The sequence below is a fragment of the Oncorhynchus gorbuscha genome, linkage group LG16 (assembly GCF_021184085.1).
Source record: "Oncorhynchus gorbuscha isolate QuinsamMale2020 ecotype Even-year linkage group LG16, OgorEven_v1.0, whole genome shotgun sequence".
Lineage (NCBI taxonomy): Eukaryota > Metazoa > Chordata > Actinopteri > Salmoniformes > Salmonidae > Oncorhynchus > Oncorhynchus gorbuscha.
Window position 1 is genome coordinate 87,714,178 of NC_060188.1, and position 7,939 is coordinate 87,722,116.

A 7,939-nucleotide genomic window follows, 5' to 3' on the forward strand; every position below is an offset into this window, starting at 1 on the left:
GATGCGTGGTGCAGACCGCACTACCCTCTGGAGAGCCTTATGGTTGTGGGCGGAGCAGTTGCCGTACCAAGCGGCGATACAGCCCGACAGGATGCTCTCGATTGTGCATCTGTAAAAGTTTGTGAGTGGTTTTGGTGACAGGCCACATTTCTTCAGAATCCTGAGGTTGAAGAGGTGCCGTTGCTATCTGTGTGGGTGGACCATTTCAGTTTGTCTGTGATGTGTATGCCGAGGAACTTAAAACTTTCCACCTTCTCCACTACTGTCCCATCGATGTGGATAGGGGGGTGCTCCCTCTGCTGTTTCCTGAAGTCCACGATCATCTCCTTTGTTTTGTTGACGTTGAGTGTGAGGTTATTTTCCTGACACCACACTCTGTGTTGGTCTCAGACTGTAGAATGTTCAAAGCTGAGACCAAACTTTGCAGTACACATTCAAGAAGGACATTTCTGCCGGGCTCAGCCTGAAAGATAAGGTAAGGTAAATGTAATTTCATAACATTTCATGGACCATACATATTACTGTAAAGGAAAACATTACATTGATTCAAAGAATTGCTACTCACATGTTCACTTTGAATTCTTCACACACATTTCTTATGGCATCCTTCCCCTTCTCTTGTATGATACCTGTGATCCTCTCCACAGCCAGGTAAGTTGAGTTCCAACGTGTTTGATTTGGACGGATCAACTGCAGTTTGCACTCATTCTCTACAACTTTAGCAGTTAAGGTTGACCGCCAAGTTTTATTCCACATGGCAAAAGACAACCTGGACAAACTTTTTTAGCTATCACTATTTGTTTCTACCAACACAGAATCCGTTGTTGCAATCAGGTTCAGCAGGTGACGTGCACACCGTTGATGCTGAGGGAGTTGATATTCTAGGCCACTGTCATTTTCCAGGATGGAATAGGTGTCTTGGTATTCAACCTGCTCTGCTGGCTCTTCAGCATCTGAGTCTCGGTCTGCTGACTCGACTGCCTGGCTCTGCTCACCAAAAACATTGAATGCTTTGATGAAGTTTGATCCAATGTCTGTTGTGATTCTTACCACTTTCCCCCTGATCCTGTATGCATAATGGATGTCATCGAGGGCACCTGCAAGCACATCACATGTGTGGGAACCTTTCAATCTCCTGCAAGCAAGTGCAGCAGAATGTCTCACCAGAGTTTCTTCATCTATCCAGTGACATGTGACCCCTATATAACTCCTTTGATGAGCTGTCCAACAATTAGTGGTGGTGGCAACATAATAAAACCCTGCCATGTTGTGTCATAACCGTCTTCTTCATGTGATTGGCAGCTTCATGTATTCTTGAACGAACAGTAGGTCTGGAGATGACTTTGCATTGAGGAAGCAGGGTGGTTACCAACTCTTTAAAAGCTGCTTGTATGACCAAAGAGAATGGCTGTCGGCCATCACAGATCAACTGAATGACAAGCTTGTCAACGGTTGCCTGTGAGATGCATCTGGCTCCTCCCACTGCCATCATCAGACATCATTGCTTGCTTGTAAGTTGAAGAGGTGTTTGATAGTTCCTTGGTTCGTTTGTATGTGGTTGCAGAGGTGAACATATTGTAGTTTGTCATCTTTAATGGATGTTTCCTCTGTGGACAAAATGACTGCATCAGTCTGAGCAAAATGTATATAGCCTGACCAGTTTGGTTTTATACAAATGAACTTAAACCAGCACTTAAAGTGCACGTATTTGGGCAATGACAACATTATTGTTTTGGCTCTGTAGTCCAGCACATTGGATTTTTTTTAATATACAATGACAATGGGGTTAAAGTGCAGACGGTCAGCTATAAGAAGGTGTTTTGAATAATGTCACTCTCCAAATACATACGGATATTGGGGAATATTGTTCTTTCTTTTCCCCAGTTATAAGAACTATAGTTTTACCAAACATGATTTTGGGCTATTATTTGAAACTCAGTGATCCAACCAGATATAGCTAGGTAATATGCAAACAAACAAGAATGCACACACCTACAAATCCCAGGTCTCAAAATGATTTATTTATTTTATCTTCACAAGTTCATTAATTTCACGTTTTTTAAATTTCACCTTTATTTAACCAGGTAGGCAAATTCAGAACAAGTTCTTCTTTACAACTGCGACCTGGCCAAGATAAAGCAAAGCAGTTCGACACATACAAAAACACAGAGTTACACATGGAGTAAAACAAAACATACAGTCAATAATACAGTAGAAAAATAAATCTATATACAATGTGAGCAAATGAGGTGAGATAAGGGAGGTAAAGGCAAAAAAAGGCCATGGTGGCGAAGTAAATACAATATAGCAAGTAAACTACTGGAATGGTAGATTTGCAGTGGAAGAATGTGCAAAGTAGAGATAGCTAAACCCCATTATTTCTATCACCAACATCTTAAATTATGGGATGGCTAGCTACTAGCCACCATAATGTCAATGAGGTGGTAGCCCGCACTACAGCTTATATATAGTTCCTTCAGCTGTGTAAAGACATTGGTCAGGGTTAGCTTCTAACTAGCTAGCAACAGGATGAGCTAGCTACAGATTGAATGCAACTGGCTAATAGCAACACTTTGTTAGCTACATTACATAGCCTACACAACAAACGACATTCATGGCGATAAAATACATTTATAACTTTACTTTTCGTACCATTAACTTACATGTTTCCTCAAGTTTGAAGCAGAGTAAATGTAGGCAGCCACCTCCACCATCTTTGGTGAGCAGAGTTTACATTCCATAGTTACACTGTCTCCTCTTCTCTGCTTGTGTTTTTTGAGATGCGGTCAGGGATTTCCTTCCTCGTGGTCTTCAGAAGACCCGGTCACTGTCTCTGTATGTGTCTGTATTGTCTCCTGAACCTGCTCAATTTGTTTTTCAAGTTGATTAGACAAACTTCTTTTTTCATGGCATGTAGCTACGTTTTTTTCTTTTTTACTGTTACACAATCCTGCTGCGGATCATCATTTGGTTTACATACACAGCTGTGATTGGGCCGTTTTGTGCGATGCGTGAAATTGAATGATATTGGTCCATCTGGTCATGCTACAAAATAAAGAAGTTTAAGGAAAACATCAACTCAAATTGTTCCTTTTGTAATGACCACTAAGAAACAGTGTTGCATCTTTTTTTTGCCATTGTAGTCATATAAGAAAACTGTGGTAAGACATCAGTAGATTTATTATTGAACACATTTTTTATGAAGATCTTACACTATTGTGGAGAGATGTACCGCTTGGATTCTTTACCTATGATAGAAATAAGCTGAAATATTTTTAAGTAATTCATTTAATTATTATTTTGGCCACATTTCATATTCACAAATGTAAATGTACAAACAAAAAAAAAACTTTCTTACCTTACAAAAAGAAATTGAACTGTATTTTAAGACTATTAAATACTCTGCTAACAAAAAAAAGCTGTTAGAATTATAAGTGTATGTGTATGTGTCACGACTTCCTCCGAAGTTGGTGCCTCTCCTTGTTCGGGTGGCATTGTGTATGTATAGAATTTCCTGAGTTTAGGTGCTAGTAGATTCATGCGCAGCTGGGATCTTTATTGACCGGTCATTTGCACTTAGATTAGGGATCCCTATTATTCCTGTTGATGTGCCCTTCCCTGTACATGCCTTAGATAGTTGTCCTTTAGGGTCGGGGCTGATGAGGGAGGTCATAGCTCCACTATGTATGATAACGCAGGAGGGTCATGAGGAGAGAATTAGTCTCTTTCTGATCGATTCTCCTGTGTTTCCTGTGGTGTTGGGGCTTCCCTGGTTGGCCTATAATGATCCCACTATTTCGTGGCAACAGAGGGCTCTTAAGGGATGGTCACATCAGTGCTCAGGGGGATGTGTAGGTGTTTCCATAGGTGCGACTACGGTGGAAAGTCCAAACCAGGTCTCCACCCTCCTCTGAATATGCCGATTTGGCTCTCACCTTCTGTAAGAAGAAGGCGACTCAACTACCACCCCATCGACAGGGGGATTGTGCAACAAATCTCCTGGTAGACGCAGCACTTCCCAGGAGTCACATTTATCCTCTGTCACAGGAGGAGACAGCGGCTATGGAAACATATGTCTCAGAATCTCTGGGGCAGGGATACATTCAGCCCTCCACTTCACCTGCCTCCTCAAGTTTCCTTTTTGTGAAGAAGAAGGATGGAGGTTTACGCCCGTGCATTGACTATAGAGGTATAAATCAGATCACGGTTAAGTAGTTATCCACTGCCTCTCATTGCCAGTGGAACAGAGTCATTACAAGGGCACGCTTCTTCACAAAATTGGATCTCAGGAGCGCTTACAACCTGGTGCGTATCCGGGAGGGGGATGAGTGGAATACGGAATTTAATACCACCTCTGGGCAATATGAGTACCTCGTCATGCCTTAGGGGTTGATGAATGCTCCATCAGTCTTCCAATCCTTTGTAGCTGAGATTTTCGGGGACCTGCACGGGTAGGGTGTAGTGGTGTATATACTCCGCTACATGCGCCCAAGCATGTGTCCCTGGTGCCAAGGTGCTTGGTCGACTGTTGGAGCATGACCTGTAGGTCAAGGCTGAGAAATGTCTGTTCTTCCAACAGTCCGTCTCCTTCCTAGGATACCGACTGTCAGAGTCAGGGGTGGAGATGGAAAATGAACGCATTTCAGCTGTGCGTAATTGCCCGACTGCAGCGGTTCTTGGGGTTTGCCAAATACTACCGAAGGTTTATCTGGGGCTTTGGTCAGGTAGCGGCTCCCATTACCTCCTTACTGAAGGGGGGATCGGTGCGAATGCAGTGGTCAGCTGGGGCGGACAGGGCTTTTGGTCACCTGATCCCTCCATGGCATTTATAGTAGAGGTGGACGTGTGGCTGGGATAGGAGCTGTGCTGTCTCAGCGCTCGGGTACGCCACCAAAGCTCCGCCCCTGTGCTTTCTTTTCGAAGAAGCTCAGCCCGGCAGAGCTAGGGAGCTGTTGGCTGTTGTCAAGGCTCTGAAGGTGTGGAGGCATTTGCTTGAGGGGGCACAACACCTTTCCTCATTTGGACTGACGACTGCAATCTGGAGTACATCTGGGCGGCGAAGAGACTGAACCCTCACCAGGCAAGGTGGGCCATGTTTTTCACCCTTTCTTACAGAACAGGTTCCCAGAATGCTAAGGTAGACACACTGTCCCAGATGTATGACACAGAGGAGCGGTCCACGGATCCCACTCCCATACTTCCGGCTTCTTGCCTGGTGGCACCGGTGGTATGGGAGGTGGACGAGGACATAGAGTGGGCGTTACGTACAGAGCTCACTCCCACCCAGTGGCCAGTTGGGCGTCTGTACGTTCCGTCTGATGTCCGCGATCGTTTGATCTGTTGGGCCCACGCGTCACCCTCCTCTGGTCATCCTGGCATCGGTCGGACAGTGAGCTGTCTTAGTGGGAAGTACTGGTGGCCCACTTTAGCTAAGGACGTGAGGATTTATGTTTCCTCCTGCTCGGTGTGCGCCCAGTGCAAGGCACCTAGTCACCTGCCCAGAGGGAAATTACAACCCCTACCCGTTCCACAACGGCCGTGGTCACACCTCTCGGTGGATATAGTGACGGATCTTCCTCAGTCACAAGGAAACACCATGATCCTGGTCGTTGTCGATCGGTTTTCTAAGTCCTGCTGTCTCCTTCCTTTGCCCGGTCTCCCTACAGCTCTACAGACTGCGGAGGCCATGTTCACCCACGTCTTCCAGCACTACGGGGTGCCTGAGGACATAGTTTCTGATCGGGGTCTCCAGTTCACGTCTAGAGTCTGGAGGGCGTTTATGGAGCGCCTGGGGGTCTCGGTCAGCTTCACCTCAGATTTTCACCCAGTGGAGAGTAAACCAGGATGTGGGTAGGTTTCTGTGGTCCTATTGCCAGGACCGGCCCAGGAGAGTGGGCGGCTTTCATCCCCTGGGCAGAGATGGCCCAAAACTCCCTCCACCACTCACCACTCCTCCACTAACCTATCTCCTTTTCAGTGTGTACTTGGTTATCAGCCTGTCCTGGCACCGTGGCATCAGAGCCAGATCGAGGCACCTGCGGTGGATGAATGGTTTTGGCGCTAGGAGGAGATATGGGACGCTGCCCATGTGTGCCTGCAGCGGGCCATCAGACGGCAGAAGGCGAGCGCCGACCGCCACCGCAGTGAGGCCCCGGTGCATCCGGGTCTGGCTCTCAACTTCTCCAGCAGTCTGAGGTAGGGGAGGTTCCTCCCCCCCCTCGATGTATACTGTGTATACTGTATACGGCATATACTGTGCGAGCCATCATGGACTCAAGACGTCGGGCGAGGGGCCTTCAGTACCTCGTGGAGTGGCAGGGGTATGGTCCGGAGGAGAGATGCTGGGTGGAGGTCATCCTGGACCCTTTCCTACTGCAGGAATTTCACCGTCTCCACCCAGATCGTCCTGCGCCTTGTCGTCCCCAAGGCCGGTGTCGGTGCACTGCTGGAGCCGCGCGTCAAGGGGCGGGGGCTACTGTCACAACTTCCGCCGAAGTTGGTGCCTCTCCTTGTTCAGGCAGCGGTCGACGTCACCGGCTTTCTAGCCGCCACCGATCTACATTTCTGTTTCCATTTGTTCTGTCTTGCTTGTACACACCTGATTTCCTTTACGTAGTTTTGTGCGTGTTTGTTCTTTGTTAAGTAGTCGCTCTATTGTGTCGAGCTGGAATATTTTTCCCTGTATGGAATTTGTTTGTGATTTTCAGAGTAAGTACGTTGTTACTCAGTTCTGTGTCCTGCGCCTGAATCCGTCCTACCTGCTGCACACGGACTCTTGACAGAGGATAGGATAGGATAAAGTAATCCTTCTCACCCCCCCCCCCCCTTTAAGATTTAGATGCACTATTGTAAAGTGACTGTTCCACTGGATGTCACAAGGTGAATGCACCAATTTGTAAGTCGCTCTGGATAAGAGCGTCTGCTAAATGACTTAAATGTAAATGTAAAATGTCCCTTAAGATCCTTGTGTAATGTGTATTGTACCACCTAGCCCCGCCCCTAGCCCAATTGTCCATTGTATATTTTTCATATATACTTGTGTTCCCACATGTACTTCCTGTATTGAGTTAATAATAAAAATTAAATAAAAGTTCTAGCTGCCACAAAAGGCGCACATTGTATGTGCTTGCCATGATGTGTATCCTTTTTCTAGATTGTACTCTGTAACAGATGGTTTTGAAAATGTACTTCATTAAAAATGTAGTTAAGTAGAAGTACAGCCTTTAAAAAATACTCAAAAGTACAAGTACACAGAAAAGCTACTCAATTACAGGAACGTGAGTAGTTGTAATTCGTTACTTCCACCACTGGGTATCAGCCTTCTCAATGACTCCCACAGAACACAACACTGTAGAGTTGAACAAATATAAGCATAATCTTATTTCGGGACTTTGACTGTGGACAATCACCCCCCCCAGTTATTCTATTGTGTGTAATGAACATTAATTTAGCACTGTACAGACTGACATATCGATTGTGCACCAATGAAATTTGGGTATCAACCTACTTGTTGAGATCCATAGTAGGGTGACGCAAATTGTGCGGGACAGTCCTCCATTTTGGCCCTTAATTCCACGTCCCGCAACCAAACAATGTCCCGCATTTTATCAACAAATTCATACACCACAAATGTAGAACAAAAGGTAAATCGTCCCGTATTCCAGTCAAACATTCCAACCTGTCTCTTGCATTCATGTTGTTTGTATGAAAATGTATATAGCATATAAGGATGTGGTACTGGTGATTAACACTTGTCCCATTATTGTTGAGATCTAATATTAGCGGAGCGCAAGACGAGAAGTAGGCCAATGTCACAGGCCTATAGTCAACCAATCACATGTTTTAAATCCTTTCGGGCTAAATTCCAGCTAACCTTGAAGAGGACAGTTAGTCCTGAATACTTCTGCTGAAGTGCAAAAGTAACTAAATAGCCGAATTA

The 7,939-nt window shown here is 45.5% G+C and overlaps 1 long non-coding RNA gene across 1 annotated transcript; it reads right to left on the reverse strand.

Annotated features, from left to right (window-relative positions):
* Nucleotides 1-37: 37 nt before the first annotated feature.
* Nucleotides 38-2,932, reverse strand: LOC124000823. The gene is made up of 3 exons (XR_006832663.1): nt 2,664-2,932; nt 566-1,607; nt 38-463 (listed from the first exon to the last, which is right to left on the reverse strand). It is a non-coding gene; the product is annotated as an uncharacterized LOC124000823 (long non-coding RNA).
* Nucleotides 2,933-7,939: the final 5,007 nt, after the last annotated feature.